Consider the following 23,195-nt stretch of genomic DNA (forward strand, 5'->3'; position numbering starts at 1 on the left):
ATAAATGAAAAACATAATGTATTATACAGACATTTTCAGGACTCTTGGTGACCTTGGAAATGTGGTGCAGACCAGTTGGTTGGTGCTTCATCCTGCTGCAGGTGAGTGATCACTGCCCAGTTTGTTCTGTACCTTTTAGTGTACCAAGGCTGCTTGTTGTCCTTTTGGCCAAGGACGATAGAAAACCTAACAGTTTTACACACAGAGCTAAGAAGTCATTAATGGCAAAACCGTGCATAAAGTTGTCTTTGAGTTTCTCCTAACTTACCCCACTATGTTATGGGTTCCTGATAAACGTATCAATGATACATTGAAAACATGCAAAAATGGGTAAATGAATGATCTCCTGAAGGGATAGATAAACTTGTTAAAGAAATAAATTTTGAATCTCACTGCTTAATATAACAGAGATAGTCAGTCATGATAATATATGGCATTCCCATTGATAACATTATTGTACCTTCAACCCCAGGGGGACTGTGGCATTTCTTAATCCAACACAAGGTGGGTGAGTCCAGGAACACCCCCACTTCAGAGGACTTCGGACCCCTGGAAACTCACTACACTATCCTGCCCACCCTCTTTTCCCATTTCTGCATTTATATCCCTTCCCTAGGCTAGCAGATAATTCCAGTCCCCACTCCCAGATACATTCCTATATGTCCATAATCACAGATACGTGTCTCATGAGGAAGAGCCTTGTAATATATGGTTCAAAGCAAAGACTTCCCGAGACTCTGTCAAGCCCACTTTCTTTTTCTGGCAGATACTACCCAAGTTCAATCTCACCTTGCCAAGACTCATTTAAAAATTATCTCATTAGGGAAGCTCTCCTCTATGTTCTAACCTCTTAACATAACTAAAAGCTCCTTTAGATCCCCAGCACACTCTGATGTATGCTGGGAATGCAGAAAATAAATAAACAAACGAAACTACTTCCCCCTAAAGGACCCGTGTTCTAGCTGGAGGGAAAGGCCCACAAGGAAGTGAGTGAGCACAGAGAGTGGAGCATTTTGTTCTCCCAACCATTGCACTGGAGCTAGATGTTCACCTGCTTGTCCTCATCAGTCACTTCTTCCTCGCTCATCTTACATGCTTTGGGCCGCATGCTCTATTCAGGTGACACTGTCAAAAAGCCACCATCTGCTTTCCCTCTAGCAGTATATCTTATCTCACCTCTATCCCACACACTCCAGACATCCACTGACAGCCCCTACCCCCCAGTTCAAATATACAGACACCAGATGAAGAAGCTCTTTAAGCCCCCCTACACTCAGGAGGCCCGACCGACCAAAGTGATTCTTCATATCATATCTTCTGGCCTGGGAATAGTGCCCACTTTAGTATGTAAATGTTAATTAAATAGATGAGTGACCCCCTAAACCCTGCCATAATGGATTTGCCCATCTAACTGGATCAGCAGTGACCTGGATGCATGGATGAAGAAGCCTGGCCTATTGGATGGAGTCTCTTGCCTGGGGATAAATTCTAGTTCCACTTGGCTAACATGTGGCCTTGTTGAAGTCATTTAACATCTTCAAGTTTCAGCTTTTTATTCAAAAACAATAGGGGCAAGAATATGCAAGAGTTAGTGGCCTATTTTTTAAAGGGCACAGGTTGTGAAAGTCAATACAATCTTTCAGTCAGAGTCAGTGGGTATTAGGGAAAAAGCCATAGTTAAGAGTCAAGCCCCTGTAGACTTGGTTCAGACACAGATGGGACCCTGGCAAGAGATTTAGCATTCCTGAGCCCCAGTTTCCACGTCTATAAAATGATGGCCCCTAAGAGCATTTCAATTGAATTTATATTACCATTCATGCCTCTATTACTAGTGGGATACTTATATTCAAACTTGTCTAATGTGTGGAATTTTTTTTATCAAATACCTGCAAGGAAAATACCACTCTTCTGTCAATTTGGAGCCTGTTGGTTGTAAGTTATAGAACCCTATTCAAACCAGCAATGGGAAACTTGTTTTAAGTTATAGGGGAGGGGCACCTGGGTGGCTCAGTGGTTGAGTGTTTGACTTTGGCTCAGGGCATGATTCCGGGGTCCTGGCATCGAGTCCCACATCAGGCTCCCCACAGGCAGCCTGCTTCTCCCTCTGCCCATGTCTCTGCCTCTCTCTGTGTCTCTCATGAATAGATAAATAAAATCTTAAAAAAATATAAAGGTATAGGGGTGTTTCACAGAACCTAAGGGCAAAAATGCAGACACAAACTGAAGCCAGGAAGTAGGAGGCTGTGGGGAAACCAGGAAGCTCTCTTCCTCCCTGTCTGTCAATTCCCCTCCTCCCTCTGAATGTCTGAATCATCTCTTTCCACATCAGCTACTGCTTCTTAAGTGCACAGATCAGAGAACATGGCTACCAATAGAACCCAAGAAGAAGAAACAATGACTCTCTCTTTTGATTTCATTCCTCAGATCAAAGGAAAGAACCCCTAATTGGCCCACCTTGGACAAGATGTTCATCTCTGGCCTATGTTGTACTGATATAGCTGCCCCACGATATCCCTACGGAGCAGGGCAGGTAGTCATCAGAGAAGAATCACTGTCTTATGAGACAACCCAAATATATCTGCCTTGACTACATCCTAGGGGGCAAGGCTCATTGTAATCATGTGCCAGTTCTTACTTTCAGTGTAAACAGTGAAGCTTAAATAACGGAGAGTCCCCCAAATATCATAGATTGGTCTCTGGTTTGTGAAGATGGTACTGTTTTGTTCAGTTTTGTTTAATTCTTTCGAGTCTTCAGTTTCAAGTTCTGATGAACCACGAAGTTGTCATGAATGAGTCATAAAGCTATCTAGGAGAAAAAATTAAAGCTTTCCCGTGATCCCAATTAGTATATTTTTAAAAGCCTCCTTTCCTGTAACACACGTAGTGGGAAATCTAGGCAGTAGAGTGGTCATCCGTCCGCAGTGATTTCTATAAAACCAGAAAACCAAAGGCCACTTCTCTGCTTTTGTTATCCTGAGGGGATTTTAACTGTAAAGGAATTTTTGAGTTTTACAATGGAGGTAGGTAGAGATGGAAGCAATCTTCATCTGATTTTCTTTCAAATTTTACTTGTAAGTTTTCAAGGGATCCCAAAGAAGGGAGGCGATTTGGTGATTTAAATGAGTGGGAGGAGGCAGAAAATAGGATCAGAAATTTGAATTCAGAAGTGAATTCTTGATGAGAAAGCCAAGCTGCACGGGAAAAGAATGAGGAAATGGGGAGTTCTGGAGAAGGCATTCGTGACCAGAACAGACTAAGAGTTTCCTGCAGGTAAGTCTTTAAATGCCCGCCCCTTAGCTTGAGGAATGAGTAGTCAAAATCTTCTGTTTCTCATTGAGCCTGCCCCCAAATCTTCTACATGAGTAGTAATTTTCCAGAAAGGTCACTGTTTTTCCTCATCCTCTGAGTGCAGAGGAAGGAAGTAGAGCTCTCACCAACTCAAGATGATTATTAAGCTCCAGGCAAAGCCCAAGCCTAGATGTGAACTCCAAGGAGACATTGGCCCTTTGATCATCAGAGAAGGTTAGAACCTTTGTTTTTGCCTGGAACCAGAGTCGCTTCCACAGTCACCACCACAAAATGTGCAACAGCTATTTGAGTGCTCAGCTCCACCACAACCACTGCCTCCATCTCAGGAGAACAGATCACTTAGCCTGCAAACATCAGGCTAAGTGTATCTTGCCTTCTAGTTTCTAACTTTAACCATCCAAATTCCAACCAATTAATCAATTAGTAGATATGGGGTTAGTCTTGTGGGGAACCAACCAAAGCTTAAAGGGTCTCTACCCTCAAAGAGCTTCCAGTCCAGTTGGGCAGATGAGATGGCAGCAAGATGCTGAGAGAAAACGCAAGAAGACAGATACAGATATGCTTCATTAGGAATTGATTTCAGCTCCTGCTGCTCTCACAATGCTTATAGGAAGCTTCATGAGAAAATTCAGACCAATGACCCGGTTTTAATGTTAAAAAGAATGTCTACCTTGAATTCCTGTTCCCCTTTGATCTGGTGACTTGGCGTGGCCAACTCATAACCAAGATGCTGTAGAAATCCATTTTGCATGTTTCCTTTTCTGGGGTAAATCCCCTGGATGGCTGAGACTTTATGAGCGATCATCCCCTTACAAACCACCACCTTCACCAGCAACAACCTTCCTAAATGCTGATTTATAATCTTCATCCAGCTTTTATCAAGAAAGCTGTGCTGGGTATGGTTAAGAGTCAGGATTCAGGAGTCAGACTGTTATACTCAACTCATGGCTTTTCCACTAAATTCTTATAATAATGTCCAGGTACGTTACCTTAATTTTTCAAGCCTTACCTTCTTCAGCTATAAAGTAAGGATGGCTGTATTGTTATGTGGACTAAATAAATTAATTTTATGAGTTAATACATGTAAAGTGTTTTGAGCTATATGTGGCAGAGAGCAAGTACTCAATAAACATGAGTTATTATTGACCAAGATCCAATCGATGAATTAATCAATAATTATTGATCAACTACTGTGTGCCAGATATTGTAAGTGCTGAAACGAGAAAGAGGCTGAAATGAACAAGGCATAGCCCTGTTTTGTATCATGAGACGTTGATTTCTTAAAGATAGCTATACAACATGCACACAAATAAATGTTATTTCAAACTGAATAATCTCAGAGACCTGAGGCCAGGAGCTTCCACAGAAAGCTTCTGTGGGCTACTCAGACAATAGGATCATCTTTGAGATGTCTTCATGAAGCCAGATATCTGTGCCTTTTAACGCCTCTTGGGACTGGTTTCGTGAGAATGACCCATAGGTCAGAGAAATATTTCTGACAAAGGGATTACATGTTCCCCACACACCTCATGATGCACCTCTTGCTCTAGACTCCTCAGGACACCAGGAGAAGATAGCAGAAGAAGCCCACCAATGATCCAGAAAGGCACACACAGACCCAGAAGGCAGGGAAACCAAGGCTGGTAAGATGACTCTGAAATATTAGACCAAAGCTGAGCTTGGCTTCTGTTGGTATAAGTTTCTTGGGAATAAAGAGAAAGGACTATAAATAGCCCTGTCTCTCTTGGTCAGTATGGTAAAAGCAGCTTATTCCTTCAATTCTATCTGGTTACAAGTATAATAGCACTACCTTGGCTCTTTTTTTTTTTTAATTTTTTTTTTATTTATTTATGATAGTCACACAGAGAGAGAGAGAGGCAGAGACACAGGCAGAGGGAGAAGCAGGCTCCATGCACCGGGAGCCCGATGTGGGATTTGATCCCGGGTCTCCAGGATCACGCCCTGGGCCAAAGGCGCTAAACCGCTGCGTCACCCAGGGATCCCTACCTTGGCTCTTTTATATAATTTCTTAGTATACCACCCTGAGAAAGAGAAGTAGAGGCACAGGATGTCCCATACAATGGGTAATAAAAGTTATTTACAGTGGAGTTGAGGTAATGAAGGTCTGAATGAGGGCAGTAGCAGTAGGGAGGGAGAACAGGAAGCATGAGAAAGGTAGATTCAACAGGCCCTCATCACCAAATGGATGTATGGGTGAAGTGAGGGAGTTTTGTCCAGGCTGGTTCCAGTGCCCTGGCCTAGGACGCTGGCAAATGGCAATACTAGTCACTAAGATAGGGAACGCAGGGGAGGAGCAGGTTGTTAATGAAGTCAGTGCTGAACCTGTTGAGTCTGACATGTCTGCAGGACAGCCGGAGAAAGATCTTCAACTAGTGATTGAAAATGTAGTGTCAAACATCAGGAGTGACATTTAAGTGGAAGAGAAGGTGTTTGTGAGGAATAAGCACATGGGTGGTAATCGGTGACGTGTAAATTAATACAATCCTCCAAATAGAGCTTGTAGAATAAGAGAAGAGCAAAAGGCCAAGGCCAAGCCTTGGGAAGTAGAAGTAGGCTGAGAAAGAAAAGCTCATGCAGGAGTCTGAGATAGAATGGAAGTCATAAGTCAAGGACGGCCAGGGGATGATGGGATGGGCAAAAGTGTCGGTTGCCATGGTAAGGAAGTGAGTGAGCAAGAACAGACAGGAAAGAGCCCAGAAGATCTGGCATCGGAGGTCATGGATGACCTTTGATGGTCTTGTTCAGGAAGGAGGAGGAGGATGCAAAGAAGGGTAGCCTCACTCCCCCCCTTGAGGGGCTAGACAGCTCCTCCAGCAAAATCCTGAGTCCATTGTCTTCTGGATGCCTGACATGCTATTACACTAAGTACAAGCACTGTAAATTGGTACACCTTTTCTAGAGAACAATTTGGCGATGTGTATCCAGATATTTAGTGAAGAAAGAATTCTGTTGTCAGCAATCTCTGCCCACTTACCACCCAGTGATGGTGTCTGCTTGGGCTGTGTCAGTGCAGGAGAAGGAGGCAATACCCTTGGGAATTTGCAAACTATCGAGTCTCATTCAGGTCAGCATGATCTGCAGTGACCTGTGTCTAGTGAGTATGTTGGTTACCTCTGAGGATGGGGCAACTGCAGATGGGCATTGGGTGCCCCGCCTGTAGATGCTGCCCCACAGAGACACTCCCTGTTGGAAGCCCCTTCCCACCTTGAGAGTAAGTTGTCCATTGTTCTGGTAGGCTTGTGGTCTTAGCTCTGCCTGCTTTTATTTGCCTTCTAAGATTAGGGCTTCTACTTCCAGAGAAGAGCCAGGAATCAGAGGGTATTGGTTTAAACTTCCTTGGTAGTTAGCCTTGTGTGGGGCTCCTTCGTAAGGGCTGTGTAGGGAACCAAGATTGTGAAGTGCGGTGGGCATAGTCTGGGATACAACGTCTTATATGGAAAAGCTATAACAAGGCATTAGTGGTAACTTAAAGATGGCTATAAAATGTCTTTCTCACTAGTGAGAAGCAGAGTTTATTTTCCCTCCCCTTGAATCTGGGTTGGCCCTGTAATTGCCAAATCAGTAGAATCTGGTGGAAGTGACATTGTGACAGTTCCAGGCCTAGCCTCTTGCTTCTGGGTCTAGCTTCCTGCTTCCTCCCTCTTGAGCTATTCTCTCTTCTGACGGTCACTCTTGGAACCCAGCTGCCATGCTGTGAGAAGCCCAAGCCACATGGAAAGACCACATTGTAGGCATTTTGGTCAAGCCGTAGCTGAGCTCCCAATTGACAGCCAACATCAACTGCCAGCTGTGTGAACAGACCCTCTTGGGGGTTCCAGCCCAGTGAAGCCTCAGATGAACAATACCCCAGCCACCATCATGTGGAGCAGAAGTTCCACCCAGCCAGTCAACTCATCAACAGCATCATGAGAAATAATGCAAGAATTGCTTTAAGTCACCAAGTTTGGGATGGTTTGTTATGCAGCAGGAGATAACTGGGACAGTTTTCCTTTATAATTTCCCTGGACTTGAATGCAATTGCTGGGTAAAATGGCAGAAGCCAGCCCTCAGTTAGCCATTAACTTCCATCTCTGCTACACACAGAATCCTTCTCACAATCCCTTACAAGTTGCCACACAGGGTGGGAGCTCCCTTTTGCCTCTTTCTGTCTCCTTGTGGTCGGAGCACACAGTGGAGTGAGTGCCATTTTTCCACAGACAGCTGAACACAGCATTCATTTTTTTTTTTTCTGGTTAGTTTGCACAAGAGAGGGCCAGATGCCAACACTAGGTGGGCCCAGATTGCTAAGCTCCCATTCTTTCTTGCACTGAGGGCTAATTTTAGTTCCATGATAGGACACTTGACCTCAATAACTGTGTGTTTGTGGCTTTATTCAACACCACCGATTCAAGTCTCCCAGGCTTCTGCTCTGCTGCGAGCCCTGCTTCTCCCTGCAGGCTATTCCAAACCCTCTGGCTGATATTAAGCCTGAGCTCCAGGGCACCATGACACACTAGCTTATGGCCTTGACTATTATTTCATCTGTATTCATTTTTTCCCCAAAATCTTGATCATAAGCTTCTCAGGGACAGGGGCCATGACTTGGTTTGGATTCTGGACCCTCCGAGGAAGATCAGGAAAGTATGACAAAAGCCTGACATTTACTCCTTTTTGTATCCCGGGAGCCCAGAGTCAATGCCAATTTGCTGGGAGAGTGTGGTCCTATGGACCAGAACTTTGAGCTTGAAAAAAGAATGGCCCAGAAAGTTCTAGGTCAACTACTATGGCCAAAATTTCACTTTTCTTACTGAGTTGTGATAACTGTGAATAGGTATGCTTAGAATCTTCAGCTCAAACAAATTCATTTATGACAGACAAAATTGTCTTAAAGCTCATACTACCATTATAACTCTCTATATTTCAGATTTAAAGTAATTTCTAGCATGATGGTTATATTGTTTTCATATTGTCAAGAACATAAATGATAGCAGGAAGATCTTATTACTAGGAAAAAAAATAAAATTAAACAAGGTGGTCTGTGGTGAGTTATCGTGTATGGAATTAATTTCACATCCAGGTTTGGATGATCTCATAAATTGTTCTTTTGGTTGGCAGTTTCACCCTAGCCTGAGAGATTGAATTATTTCCTTGTAATTCAGACCCCCTGTGTAGTCCATAACGAAGAACACATTGTGTGTCTTGGCTAGCCTAGGTGGTAGAGGACAGATGCCCGCAGTTGTCTGAGAGCCGTCAGTGTTGAGCTCAACCACACATCCTTGAGGGACAGTGATGTTATCAATGGCGCATTGTTGCAATATCAGGGTGAGGGGGTGGGACAGAGATGGGAGGAAATCCCTAGAACACTGAGTCTGACATGGGTGTGTTTACACTATGAGATCTGTTTCAGACAGTTTGGCCCAACTCCCATAGAACAATGGGACTTCCCAAACTTCTGTGGCATCTCAGAGAGACAATGGCTCAAGAGACTAGTAGTGCAGAGTCCCAACCACAGAAGAATGGCTTCTGGATCTCTTCTGGAGGAACAACCCTCACATGTTTGAAGGACAAAAGATAGCAAGGATCTCAGATGCTTCAAATCCTATAGAGACAAACAGGCAGACAAGAGAAAGAACGTCTAGAAATAAAAAAAAAAAACAACTGCATAGCCAAGGTGTCTCCTTTTGACCCTGCAGGATGCAACAAAGCACCCTCCAAAGCTACAGCCTTTTTCTTCTAGGTGGTAGAAGGGGACAAATTCTACTAACCTCACCCAGAACCAAACCCTCTGAAGGATGACATCGGTGTGACTTCCAACCCCCAGGTCAGAGAGTCAGACTCACTGCATGTATATCATTTGCTTCCTCTAAATTTGCAAATAAAAAAGCCATAGAAGATCTGTTGCCTCATCAAATACTATGGCAGCTGATCCAGAAACCATCTTTGCAGCTGAAACCCATGGCCCTGAATCTTCCTCCATGACTGGCAGCCATCTTTCTGGGGCCTGCAGGGCTGGCCTCTCCAGCCTCACTAACAGCCTGGCTGAAAGAGCAGTGAGTGCTGTACTCCACTCATCTACCCTTGTTGGGTGCCGAGGTGGCTCTGGAGAATTCTTTTAACCAGCACTATAGAAACCCAGACTTTATTCAGAAGAAAGTGTTCCATTGGACTGCTGCTATGTATAGGGTGACCAACCTCGATTTGCCCAGGACAGGGGTTTCCTGAGACTTGGGACTTTCAGTGTCAAAACTGGAAATGCCAAGCACACAGGGACATTGGTCCTCTGCACTGCCAGCACTCATGCTACAGGAGCAGGGGAGAGGAAATCCCAAAGGTACCTGCAATTCCATATAAGCTGCCCTCCAGCCATCGGCTGCCTTGCCACCTGGGCTTTTAGGCAACTCTTCTCTCCACCATCCCGCATGTCTAAATCTGAGATTTGTGCCCGTGGGTGCTATTTGGGCTTTTTCAACAAGCTATGTCTCCCCAGGCTGAAGAAGAGGAAATGTGGTACGATGGTTCACAGCACTGAGCTATCCCACCATGATTCTCCAAAGCTTCTCTGATGAGCAACCAGAACAGTAAAAAAAAAAAAAAAAAAAAAAAAAAAAAAAAAAAAAAAAAAAAATTCATTAAGTTTTCTTTTTTAATTCTATTATAGTTAACATACAGTGTTACATTAGTTTCAGGTAAACAATATAGTGACTCAACAATTCTATGCATTACTCATTGCTCATCATGGTAGGTGTACTCTCCATCCCCATCACCTATTTTATCCATCTCCCCACCCACTGCTCCTCTGGAAATCATAGTTTGTTCTCTATAATTAAGAGTCTATTTCTTGGTTTGTCTCTTTATTTCTCTCTCTCTTTGCCTTCGCTTGTTTTTTTTTCTTAAATTCCACATATGAGTGGAGTCATATGATATTTATCTTTCTCCAATTGACTTATTTCACTTAATAAAATACTCTCTAGTTCCATCCATGTTATTGCAAATGGCAAGATTTCATTCTCTTTCATGACTGAATAATCTTCCATTACACACACACACACACACACACACACACACACACACACCATCTTTATGTTTATCCATTCATCTGTCTGTGGACACTTGGGCTGACATTTACTCCTTTTTGTATCCCGGGAGCCCAGAGTCAATGGGCTGCTTCCGTAATTTGACTATTGTAAATGATGCTGCAATAATAAACATAAGGGCACAGGTATCCCTTTAAATTAATTTTTTGCACTTTATGGGTAAATAGTAGTACAATTACTGGATCATAGGATAGTTCTATGTTTAACTTTTTGAGGAATCTCCACAGTGTCTGCACTAGCTTGCACTCCCACCAAAGGTGTAGGAGGGTTCCTTTTTTTTTCTACATCCTCACCAACACTTGTTGTTTCTTGTGTTTTTGATTTTAGCCATTCTGGCAGGTGTGAGGTAATATCTCATTGTGGTTTTGATTTGCATTTCCCTGATGACAAGTGATGATGAACATCTTTTCATGTGTCTGTTGGCCATCTGGTTGTGTTCTTTGGAGACATGGCTATTCATGTCTTCTGCCCATTTTTAATGGGACTTTTAGTCCCACACAGAGGCCAGTTTGGAACCTTGACAACCCCAGTATGTTGTAAGATCCACAAGAGCTGGTCAACAGATTTTTCTCCTGCCTGAGGCCATCTGAGCGTCTTTATAGAGTTCTGAGTCAGAGACTGAAGCTTCATCCAGGGTAGTGCCCTTGTGAAGTCTGGAAAAGATATACAAATTATAAGGAGGGGAGACATTTGCTCTTGTCAGGGGATGATTTGTCCTACGAGGAAAAGAATGCAAAATGCAGGAAGCACATGCTCCTTCTTGTCACTTGGGAATCCCAAGCTCCCATTTAAAGCATGTCTCATGGACTAGGCTGCTGAGGGTAGAACACGGGCATTGAAGGTGTTTTCTCTTAATATCTTGGCCAAAATCCTGCCTTTCCTGCCTTCAGAACTGTAGGCAGTGCAGGGTGGAGGGCAGGGCATCCAAAGACACAATTGGGGCACTTAAAATAGCAGTAACAGTGACCACTTGATCCGAGGACCAGAGATTTCCCGCTCTGTGCAGCTCTTCCAGTGTACCCACTAACTGAAAAGCTGAAAAGTGAAACTGGAGCATCGCTAGAGCAGAGTTGGGATGACATACTCAGTTTTTTGCAACTGGAAATCCTAAGGAAATTTAAAAGTCCACAGTTGTGTCTGGATTTTTGGAATATTGTTTGGAACTAAAATTATCAGTAACCCAGCTCACTGAGTCCCAGAAGAGAAAAAGGGAGAACCTTTGAAAACCTGAAACTCAAAAAAACAAAAAAAAAAAAAAGAAAACCTGAAACTCTGTAGCCTGATAGGCAATGAGTTGGGCCCCAAACATCCTGCTGCCAGATTTGATGCTTCTCTCTCTAGGTCCTTCTAGGCCAGGCTAGCTTGTCTTTCCTTCATCTTCTGAACATGCCCAGCCCTGTCCTGCCCTCACGTTTTCCTCATCAACTGTTGTCTAACGTGTGTTCACCTTCCCCTTCCTCCTTGCCCCGCTTTCCAGGTGAAGCCCACATCCCGCCTCCTTCACGAAGCCCTCCTGGATGCCTCAGCCTCTACCTGCCCAAACATATGACACCACTGGGCTGCCTCATTCATTCTCTCCTGAGCAGATGGCGCTATCCATGGCTCACATGTGTCATTGAAGTGGCTACACGTGCATGTCTATCGTCATCATTGAACTGTAAACTCTTTGAAGGCAAGGTCTATCTTTCATTTTCTGGACATATCCAGCCAGGTGTGGCCTGGAGAAAAATTCAGTTGTGATTGCTGGTATTGTTTGATCGAAATGAAACCCGGATTAAAGCCAGGGAACACATGCATCTGCTCTGTGACCCAGCCGTTCTATCCCCCAGTATTTACCCAAGAGAAATAAATGAACCCAAAATGCCTACACAAGAATGGTCACAGCAGCTTTATTTGTAATCACCAAAAACTGTCAACAGCCCACATGCCCATCAATAGGAATTTAGATAAACATACAGTGGATCGTACAAATTCATCATTTGGATAAATCTCAAATGCATTTCAGTGAAGCCTTGCACAAAATAGTCAATGCCGCCTGATTTCATTTCTATGAAGTTTGGGAACAGGTAAACTCATCCATGGTGAAAGTTATCAGAGCAATGCTGGCTTCTGGGGGTCAAGTGGGGGAACCAGCTGAGACAGGGGCGTGAGGGAGCGCTCTGGGTTGATGTTAATATTCTGTATGTTGATAAGGGTTTGGGTTGCCCAGGCAAACCTCAAAACTCTATACTTAAGGGTTGTGCATTTTATTAAAGGTAAATTTTTATCTCAAAAAAAAAAAAACCAACCATTAACAAAGATTGAACATTCACAATGTGCACGTTGTCCGATTCACTTTGAAATGCATCAGAAAGGAAAGTGTATTGATGGACAGAGAGGGATGGACACATGCATATGCAGTGAAAAGTAGTAAAATAAAACAGAACAAAAGAAGCCAGGTCGGTGCTGGCCACCACCCAAAGCACCAAGCTCACCCTTGGTGTGGCCACTGCCCATGAGGACCAGCGGGGAGGATAAATTGCTTCTCCGACGGGGCCGCCAGGGAGGAGGTGGTGTCCCCTGGGGGGTGAACGGGTTTCTGGGGAGCAGGAAGGGGGTAGTGATGGGGGCCGGCAGTGAGGAGCGCAGCTGGGGCTCCTGGGGGGCTAGCCAGGGAGCACTGAGGGGGAAGGGCTGCGGTGGGGCTGGCTGTGAGCAGGTGGCCCAGGGCTGTGACCTGGAGCCACTGGCCAGCAGGCCACACTGTCCTTGGCACTACTGGGCATGAAGGAATGTTGAGTGAATGGCAGACTGGCTGAGCTCACTCCAGTGCTGGGCCGACAGCCCTTGAAGTCCAGAGTTGAATTCATGCTTCAAAGGACTATCTTTTCTTCGGAAACATTGATAATCCAAACCACATCTAACCTCATTCCTCCCTTTGATAGGGAACTAGGCTGGTAGATCAGAGGAGAACCAGAGAGTTAGCCCATCTGGAATTCAGCAGAGGTTGCAAACTGGCAGCCCTCGGGCTGGATGCAGCCCACAGATGTGTTATGTGTTTTGCTTGGCCTCCCAGAGGGTTGGTTGTTGTTGTTGTGTGTGTGTGTTTTTTTAAGATTAGTTGCCAAGGTTTTAAAATCACCTAGACTGTCTACATCTCTTGAAATATTGAAAGATCCAGCAACCATGGACCTACACCGTGATAGCTGGCAGGAATGAGTGGCAGCCACCCCCTCGAGGCTGGCTCCCTCCCATTCACTCCTACCCTATGGGCATGGGCATCCCAACCCTTGTATGTCATGCCATTTGTGTGGACAAGGAAGAGAACCAAGGTTGGCTGGTAGGAACACTAAACTAACCTCAATGCAATGGTTCCCGAGGACCTACCATGTGTGTTTGGGCCTAGGGACACAATGGAGCACCAAATGACTCAGCCTCTTTTCTAAAGGAACTTAGATTCTAGAAGAGTAGGTGAATCAAAAAGAAGAAGAAGAGGAAGAGGAAGAGGAGGAGGAGAAGAACAAGAACAAGAACAAGAAAGAGGAAAAGAAAGAGAAGGGAAGGAAAGAAGGAAGGAATGAAGGGAAGGAAGGAAAACAAATAATTACAAGCTGTTATAGTTGTCACAAAGGGACAAAATGAAAGAGGAAACAGGTGGAGGGTAACTCGGGGTAAGGAGTCCTTGATGGGGCGGTGGGGTAGGCCCGTGTGGGGAGGCATTTGTCTGCTAGGTCCTGATGGATGAGGTAGTGTGGGGAAGATCACTAAGATGGGTAAAAGATCTTCGATGGGGCAGTGCTTGAGTTCTTTCCAGAGCCGAGAGAAGCCAGGGGTGAAGGGTATGTAGAAGAGGAAGGAGCAGATAGGCTGGCCAGGGGGCAGTGGGCAGGACTTGTAAACCAAGCAAAGAGGTCAAGATTCCCTCTGGGTGCAGCGGGAGGCCACTAAAGATTTAAAGCAAGAAAGAGACACAGTCAGAATTCATTTAACGAAGCCAATCCTGTTACTGGTAAGGAAGGCAGCAGAGGTCTCATCAGGAGGCCAATGTGGGGCCGGGGGATGGCGGTGGCACGGCCAGCAGAGGGAAGAAGTAGATCCAGGTGCACTTTTGAGGAAGTTAATTCTGGTTTCGGGAGGAGATGCTAACAATGGCTGCATCAGATGTGAATTTATGGAGAGATTTATTTATTTATTTATTTATTTATTTATTTATTTATTATTATTATTATTTTTAAATTCATGATAGACATAGAGAGAGAGAGAGAGGGAGAGGCAGAGACACAGGCAGAGGGAGAAGCAGGCTCCATGCCGGGAGCCCGATGCGGGACTCGATCCCGGGACTCCAGGATAGCTCCCTGGGCCAAAAGCAGGCGCTAAACCGCTGAGCCACCCAGGGATCCCCCTGTGGAGAGCTTTAGACAAAGACTGCCTGCGAGACTGCAGCCCCATCTTGGCTTCTTCTGAAGTGTAAGATGCTTTCACGTGAATTGCGGCTTCCCTTGATAGCAGGATGCAGCCTAAAGCAGCAAGCAGTTCATTGCAAACAGAAAATATCTGAAAATTCACTTAGTTTTTGCATTCACGTCTATAATGTATGTGTTTTTGATCTGACTTTTAAAAGTTGCAAGTGACGTAGCATCAATAAACAAGAAAAAGACCCAAATGTTCCTCCCAGCATCCCTGGATAAAGCTCTCTCTTCAATGATTCCCAACCTTGGCTACACATTGGAATCACTTGGGAAGTTTTTATAAATGCTGATGTCCGGGTCGGTCCCCTTCCCAGAGATTCTGACTTCCCTGTTCTGGGATGTGACCTAGGCATCTAGATTTTTTTTTTAAGATTTATTTATTTAAAAATAAATAAATGGTGGGAGATAGGAGAGAGAGAGAGAGAGAATGCACACATGAGCCAGGGAGGGGAAGAGAGTCTCAAGCAGACTTCCCACCCAGCCCAGAGCCTGACATGGGGCTCGATCTCATGACCCTGAGATCATGACCTGAGTTGAGATCAAGAGTCAGATGCTGGTGCCCCCGGAAGTGGGTATTTACAACCGCATCTCCCCACCATGCTGCGTCTCACCCAGTGACAGGTCTGAAGGTAGACATAGAGTCCTGGGCCCTGGGGAATGGAATCGAGGGTGAGCAAATTTGTTCTGTAAAGGGCAAAATAGTAAATAGCTCTGTGGGCCACACTGCCTCTGTCAAAACTACTCAACTGTGTCACTTTGTTGTGAATGCAGCCATAAACAATATGTAAATGAATGAACATGGCCGTGTGCTAATAAAACTTTTTTTAAAATGTAGCTGTGGGACTGGATTTTGGCATCGGACAAGGGCCCTCCTGGGAGTAAGGTTCAGCCTAGGATGCTGGCCCGAGCCAGGCCTCCACTGAGTAGCTACACCTTGCCCACTCACAAGCATTATTCACAGAGCCCACAACACCCTGCTGTATGGTTGCTCTAGGCTGGGAAGTTGAGACCTGAGGCCTGAGACCCAGGTGGAGGAGATGGAGATGGTTTTTCTGGCTTCTCCTCCTTACAGAGACCCTGAGAGGTGTGGTTGGTGGGATCCCAAGGCCTGGGCATGTCTCCTAAGTGGCAAGGTCAGCCAGCCTAGTCCTTCAGGGGTAGTGAGTGAGCCAGTGAGTGTGCTATCCAAACCTAGTAGCTCATTTTTCTGGAAATTATCTTCATGGAAAATTTTGGAACATTATAAAGCCACTGAATACAGAAAGGAAAAAATAACAACTGAGTGAAATGAATAGTGAGAAAGAGCCATCAGAGGTGCCAAAGGCGGGCTCTTGGCCTGGTAAAACACACTCAGTTTCAAACCCACAGAATAATTGCAGGAGTCAGAAGCCATGCACAATTAACCCTATGATTTCTAAGAAACAAAGTGCTTGACAGAGAGAGAGGGGGCAATCCCTCAACGAGTGGGAATCTTCACTCGGGATTGATGGCTAGATCTTCCAATTTGATATTGCATGTAGCAACGGTCCATTTATTTGTATTGCTGACTATTATTCTAGTATATGGGTGCACCACATATTATTGTTTATCCATTCAGTTGATGAACATTTGGGTTGTTTCTATTTTCGGGCCTATTATGAATGATGCTGTTTATACAAGTTTGTGTGAACATATTTTCTTGGGTAGATACCTAGTATCGAAATATCTGGGTTATATAGTAAGTATATGTATAAGTTTTTTAAAAATTGTCCAACTATTTCCCAAAGTTTGGCTGTACAATTCTATATTTTCATCAGCAAAGTATGAAAATTCATCTCTACACATACTTGCCAACACCTGGTATTGGTAATCTTTAGGATTATAGCTGTTATAGTAGGTGTGTCCTGGCATCATGTTGTGGTTTTAATTTGCATATCCATAATGGCTAATCAAAATCATAAGCTTTTCCTGAGCTTGTTAGTCATTTGTATATCTCTTTGATGATTATCTATGTTACTATTTTGCCCATTTTCAAATTGAGTTGCTTGTTCTCTTAGTATTGAGGTTTTTTTCACTTTTTAAAAAGTAGTAAAAAATATATATAATAAAAAATTTACCATCTGAACCATACGGTTCTATCATTAAGTATGTTTACGTTGTTGTGTAACCATCACCGACATTTATCTCCAGAGCTTTTTCCGTTTTCCCAATTAAACACTAACTCTTCATTCATCCCTCCCCACAACCCCAGCAACTGCCACTCTACTTGCCATCGCTATGAATTGGATGACTCTAGGAATCTCATATGAATGGAGTCATATGATATTTGTCCTTTTGTGGTTTATCTCTCTTAACATAGTGTCTTTAAGGATATCCATGTTGTGGCATGTGCCAGACTCTCTTTCTCTTTTAAGGCTAATAATATTCCACTTTATATATGTATTGCATTTTCTTTATCCTTTCATCCATTGAAGGACACTTCAGTCGCTTTTTATTGTTGAGTTTTAAGAGTTCTTTATATATTCTGGATGTAGCCCAATTTACCAATATTTTTATTTTATGGCTCACATTATTTCCTTTTTTTAAAAAAAAATTTATTTATTCATGAGAGACACAGAGAGAGAGGGGCAGAGACACAAGCAGAGGGAGAAGCAAGCTCCCTGCAGGGAGCCCAATGGGTGACTCGATCCTGGGACTCCAAAATCAAGACCTGAGCCAAATGCAGACACTCAACCACTAAACCACCCAGGTGCCCTGGCTCACATTCTTTCTTTCTTTATTTTTATTTTTTATAGCAGTTGGATCATGTTTTGGGTGTCACATTTATGAAATCCTCTCCAAATCCAGAGTAAAAAAGATTTTCTCATATTATTCCTTCTGGAAGTTTTATAGGTTTAGCTCTTCCATGTTGGTCTGTCATCCTCTTTGAGTTAATTTTGTGAATTATGATAAATTATAATAAGTTCATGTTTTTATATTTGGATATTCACTTTCCCCCACTGAATTGCTTTTACTTCTTTTGAAAATCAATTGACCATAAATGTAAGCATTTATTTGTGGACTTCCTTTCCATTAATCTATATGTTCATCATTATGCCAATACCAAGTATTTTTGACTGCTGTAGCTTTCATAAAATGATTTTTAAAATTAAGCTTTACATAGCAAGCTTTGACATTTTCAAATTTACTTATTTATTTTAGGACCTTTGCATTTCTATGTGAGTGTTTGTGAACAAAGAGAGTGTTTCTCTTCCTTCCCAGTCTGTATTCTTTTATTTGTCATGTCTTACTGCACTGGCTAAAACCTCCATTTGAAAAGGAGTGGCGAGAGCAGACATTCTTGCCTTATTCCCAGCCTTTTTAAAAAATGTAGATTAATTTTTTTTCTTTCCTTATAAATACCTTTTTTAAATTAATTGTTTTAAATTCCAATCTAGTTAATATACAGTGTTATATTAGTTTTGGGGGTACAAGACAGTGATTCAACAATTCTCTACATCACTCAGTGCTCATTGTAATAAATGTACTCTTTAATCCCCATCACCTGTGTTACCCATCCTCTTCCCACCTCCCCTCTGGTACCCAGTACCTATCAGTTTGTTCTCTACAGTTAAGAGTACTTTTTTGGTTTGTCTTGTTTTTCTTTGTTTTGTTTCTTAAATTCCACATATGAGTGAAATCATATGGTATTTGTCTTTGACTGGCTTATTTTACTTAGCATTATTCCCAATATTAGGGGGAAAAGATTCAGTTTTTTTGGCACTAACTATAAAGTTAGCTGTTGGTTTTTATTGGTGCCCCTTATCAGATTGAAGAAATTCTTTCTATACCTAGTTTCTCAAGAGTTTTCCTCATAAATGGGCATTGGATCTAGTCAGATACTCAGTCTGTTGTGTTGTTCATGTGGTCTTTTATCTTATTTTCTACTTATAGATTACATGAATTGATTGTTTGATTTTAGTATGTTAAACTGATCTTACATTCCTGAGATAAATCCCATTTGCCCATGATGCATAATTCTTTTAATATGTTTCTGGAATCAGTTAGCTAATATTATATTAAATACTTTTATATCTATTCATAAAGATTATTAGTTTGCTTCATTCTTTTTTTTTTTTTTGGTGATGCATTTATCTGGCTTTGGTATTAGATTAACACTGTCATCAGTGAATTAGTTAGTAGCTGTTTTCTTCTATATTTTTCTGAAGGATTTTGTCTAGGATTGGTATTTGTTTTTAAATGTTTGATACAGTTTACTAATAAAGAAAGCCATTTGACCATGAGTTTTACTTTGTGGAATGATTTCTTTGTTGCTAATTTAATTTCTTTACATTTTACAATTCCATTAAGATTTTTAAAAATTTCTTCTTGAATCTGCTTTAATAATTTCTAGGAATTTAATAATCATTCTAGGAATTTGACTACTTTAGCTAAATCATCTAATTTGTCTACATAAAACTATTCATAATGTTCACTTAAGACACTTAATTTCTATGGGGTCTGTAGGTATGCTAGTCTTTCATTTTTAATTTTGGTATTTTGTGTCATCTCTCCCTTGGACATTTTAGTTAAAGGTTTCTCAAAGTTCTGGGTCTTTTGAAAAACCAACTTTGGTTTCCTTGATTTCTATTATTTTTCTCTTTTCTCTTTGTTAATTTCCATTCTGAGCTTTATTTTTTTCTTACTTCAGACTTACTTATGGTTTGAATTGGTCTTTTTCTGCTTCCTAGCATTTTAAGACAGAAGATTAAATTACTGTGTTTAGATTTTCTTCCTTTTCAATGTAAGTGTTAAAATCCATAAATTATCCTCTCAGCATGCTTTGGCTGTGAACAAAATTTTGGTATGGCATGTTTTTCCAGGTTGGTTCAGCTCAAGATATTTTCTAATTTATATTTCCCTGTGATCTCTTTTTTTTTGACTCATGGTGTTTTATGAACAACCTGGATTTTGCCTTCATAGGTACTTGACACAAGATGTTATAGAAATGAGTTAAATGAGTAACAGAGTATGGGACCAAAACCCATTGTCTTGAGATCCAGCAGCTATGGCTATGTACCGCTAACGCCTAGCGGTTCTGAGCATGCGCTCTGAAGCCAGGCCAAATTTTCTGAATCCCATCTTTATCACTTACTGCTCTGTGACCTTGAGCTAGTTATTTAATCCTTCATAGCCCAGTTTTCTCACTCTGTGTCGTAAAGTTGCTGCAAGGAATAAATGAGTGATATATGTAAAGCACTTAGTGTCTGGCATACAGTTAGTCTTATATGTTAGCTCATCAATAACTGAGCCTAAAGAGTCTCTCCTCTTTAACTATTAACAGTAGTGGGTAGAATTGGATGGAAAAAATCTACAGGCATAGGTTAAAATGAATCTCTGTGTTGTAAGACTTCTTGGAGAGCAGAGTGTCAGGGCTGAAAGCAACACTTAACTTTTTATTCGAAAGAAATAGTCTCCTGTGAAATGTATATGAATACATATAGAAATTTTCTTTTAATCTCATGAAAGAAACAAAAGGATGTTACTACCAAACACACACACACACACACACACACACACAATCATCTTGCTTATAATTTATAGCATGAGTAATATCATGAGAATCCCAAGTATCTGAGATAGTTGCAATTTTCCTTTATGATGTCACCCATCTTTACTAGTCTTTTCTCTGACTATTACCATTATTGACATTTATTATACTTGTTAAGATGTCTGTTTTACCACCACAGTATAAGTTCCTTAAGAGCAGAGACTACAGCTTTTCATTATCATTCCTGTGCCTGGAATATAGTAGGTGCTTAATAAATATTTGTTGAATTAATATATATATATGAATGAATGAATGTATACTTAAAGTAAACTAACTCTAGAGACATCCACTCCCCTTTTTATGGCTGTGTGTGTATTTCCTTTTGGACTATTTCTTAGAACAATCAATAACGGAGATATTTCATTGGTGGAAGTGGAAGTGGCCAATGTTGATTTAGAGGGATGAGCAAATATATGTGAGTCTTTGATATTTATGAGTATCACCTTTGGTATTTTTGAATACCACCCTCCTATGGTATCTGGGAAAAAATTATTTTCCCAAATAGTTCCCCCTTACAAGTAAAAAATAATGTGATGGTTAATATTATGTGTCAACTTGACTGGGCTAAGGGATACCAAGATAGCTGGCACATTTCTGGATGTGTCTGTGAGGGTGTTTCCAGAAGATTCCACATTTGATTCAGTAGGCTGAGTGAAAAGATTGCCTTCACCAATATGTGCAGGAATCATCCAACCCACAAAAAGGCTAATGAAGGGTAAATTTCCTGTCCTTGGACAGGGGAGCTCCTGGTTCTCAGGCCTTTGGACTTAGACTGAATTATACCATTGGCTTTACTGGGTCTCCAGCCTACAGACAGCTGACTGAGACTTCTCAATCTCCATCACCATATGAGCCAATTCCTCTTATGTCTCCCTCTATATATCCTATTGGCTCTGTTTCTCCAGAGAACCCTGATGACAAATGTATTATGATAGACTTCGTGAAATCTGTTTGACCTCAGACAAATAGGCTAGGCTAGTTAGTCTAAACCAACTAGTTAATTCTGTCCTCCTTTCAGTGATGATGTGAGACCCACACACAAGTCAATTCTGTCTAGTGGAACATGAGAGGACATCTGTAGGGAGCTGCTGGGAAGTTACATCTCTCCCATGAGAAGGGAGACTCACCATGGGACTAGATGCTATTTCTACCTTGTAGGCATGTTGTCTTATCTGGGTACACCACGTGGAATAGCTGCATCAAAAGCATGAAGAGGAAGCCAGCCCAGCGGGGGCAGCACAGAGAAATGGAAGGAACCTGAGATGTTGATGGTGATGCCATTAGGTACTTAAATCAAATTCTGTGAATCCAGGGATACCCAGCCACCTTCTCTTGTAAGATAATAAGTTTCTTAATCTTTTTCAGCCAGTTGAGGTCAGAGTTGTATGTCCTTCAGACAAAAGCACCCTTAAACAATAGGAAGTACAAACACAGATTGTTATAGATCGGCTTGAGCTTGAGATAATTTAATTTAAATATCTCTTTTTTAAAATGAGGAAATCGAAGCCCCAAAAATTCAAGTAATTTGTGTCAAGCCACATATAGAGTAAAAAATAGAACCAGGACTGAACCCAGTCCTGGACTCTACTCCTTCTCTAACATTTGATAATATGTAATTTCATGGTCAGGAGAAGACTAACTGGAGAATAAAACATGTTTTGAGCGTATTTATCTTTAATTGCACTCTGCAAGTTTTTAGAAAATCTTTTGCTTTTCTGAACAGAGGCTGCCTCTCCTTTCTTCTTCTACCTTCTTTCTTCCTGGAAAGAAAACAGTGTGCCTGGAAGTGCTGTAGCCATCTTGTACCCACGAGGCAAAAAACCAATCCACTAAAAATGCATAATAAAAAGATAGGAGCCTGGGAATCTTCTCACCAGCTCTAGAATAGCTGATATGACAAATGTAGGTTCATATTTGTACAAGTTGAGTTTATGAAGCTTCAAGTCAAAAGCATTCCTGATACTATGAACCATTTCTTTCATATTGCACTTTTCTCTGACAGACCAAGCCTGACTCCAGCAACCAGAGACCAGCTAGAAAATTTTCTTTTTTAAGTATTATATGTCCTTCTCCATGCATTTACTATTCTTAAAGAATATCTGACTCATTTTATGTTTTACTTTTGAACAGATATCAAATCTATACAAAAATTGTGAGAATAGTACAATAAATTCCTATGTGCTTTTCTTTTAGACTTACCAAATGTTAGATAACGTTTTGCTACATTTCTGTTTCTGTTTCCCTGTCTGTCTCTCTCTCTCCCTGTTTATATATCTACACATATATATCATATATAATTTTTTCTCAACCACTGAGAGTAAGTTGCAAATATCATGAACTTTAGCCTTAAAATAGTTCTCTCTCTTAGAAATGAGGATAGTCTCTTGCATAGCTACTATATAATTATGAATTCAGAAAATTTAACATTGATACAGTAATGTTACTGAAACATAGGTCACATACATATTTCACCAATTGTCCCAATACAGTTAGGTCTTGACAAGAATTCAGTCCAGAATGACACATTGCATTTTGTTGTCATATCTCTTTAGTCTCCTTTAATCTGGAATGGCTCTTCAGAATTTCTTTGTCTTTAACAATAACAAAAAATTAATAAATTAAGAGAACAAGTCAGTTGTTTAGTAGAATTTCTCTCAACTTGGGCTTATCTGGTAGTTTCCCCAGGATTAGACTCAGGTTACACAATTTTGGCAGCAACACAACATTGTTGTTGTTGAGTCCCTCATGATGCATAGCGTCAGGAAGGATGTGATG

At 41.8% G+C, this 23,195-nt stretch overlaps 2 long non-coding RNA genes across 3 annotated transcripts in view; one reads left to right on the forward strand and one right to left on the reverse strand.

Moving 5' to 3' along the window:
* LOC140620262 (uncharacterized) overlaps positions 1-23,195 on the reverse strand; it is a 40,734-nt gene that overhangs the window by 2,971 nt on the left and 14,568 nt on the right. The window contains exon 3 of one of the 2 annotated variants that reach the window (XR_012020042.1): positions 20,365-23,011. The exons of the other annotated variant lie outside the window; for it this stretch is intronic. This is a non-coding gene — a long non-coding RNA (uncharacterized lncRNA). Of the gene's footprint in view, positions 1-20,364; positions 23,012-23,195 lie in introns of those variants that run through there. 2 annotated transcript variants of the gene reach the window in all.
* Positions 2,547-12,987, forward strand: LOC140620258 (uncharacterized). Its single transcript, XR_012020040.1, has 3 exons — positions 2,547-3,270; positions 4,860-4,952; positions 11,881-12,987. It is a non-coding gene; the product is annotated as an uncharacterized lncRNA (long non-coding RNA).

This window comes from Canis lupus, chromosome 28, assembly GCF_048164855.1.
Source record: "Canis lupus baileyi chromosome 28, mCanLup2.hap1, whole genome shotgun sequence".
NCBI classification, from domain to species: domain Eukaryota; kingdom Metazoa; phylum Chordata; class Mammalia; order Carnivora; family Canidae; genus Canis; species Canis lupus.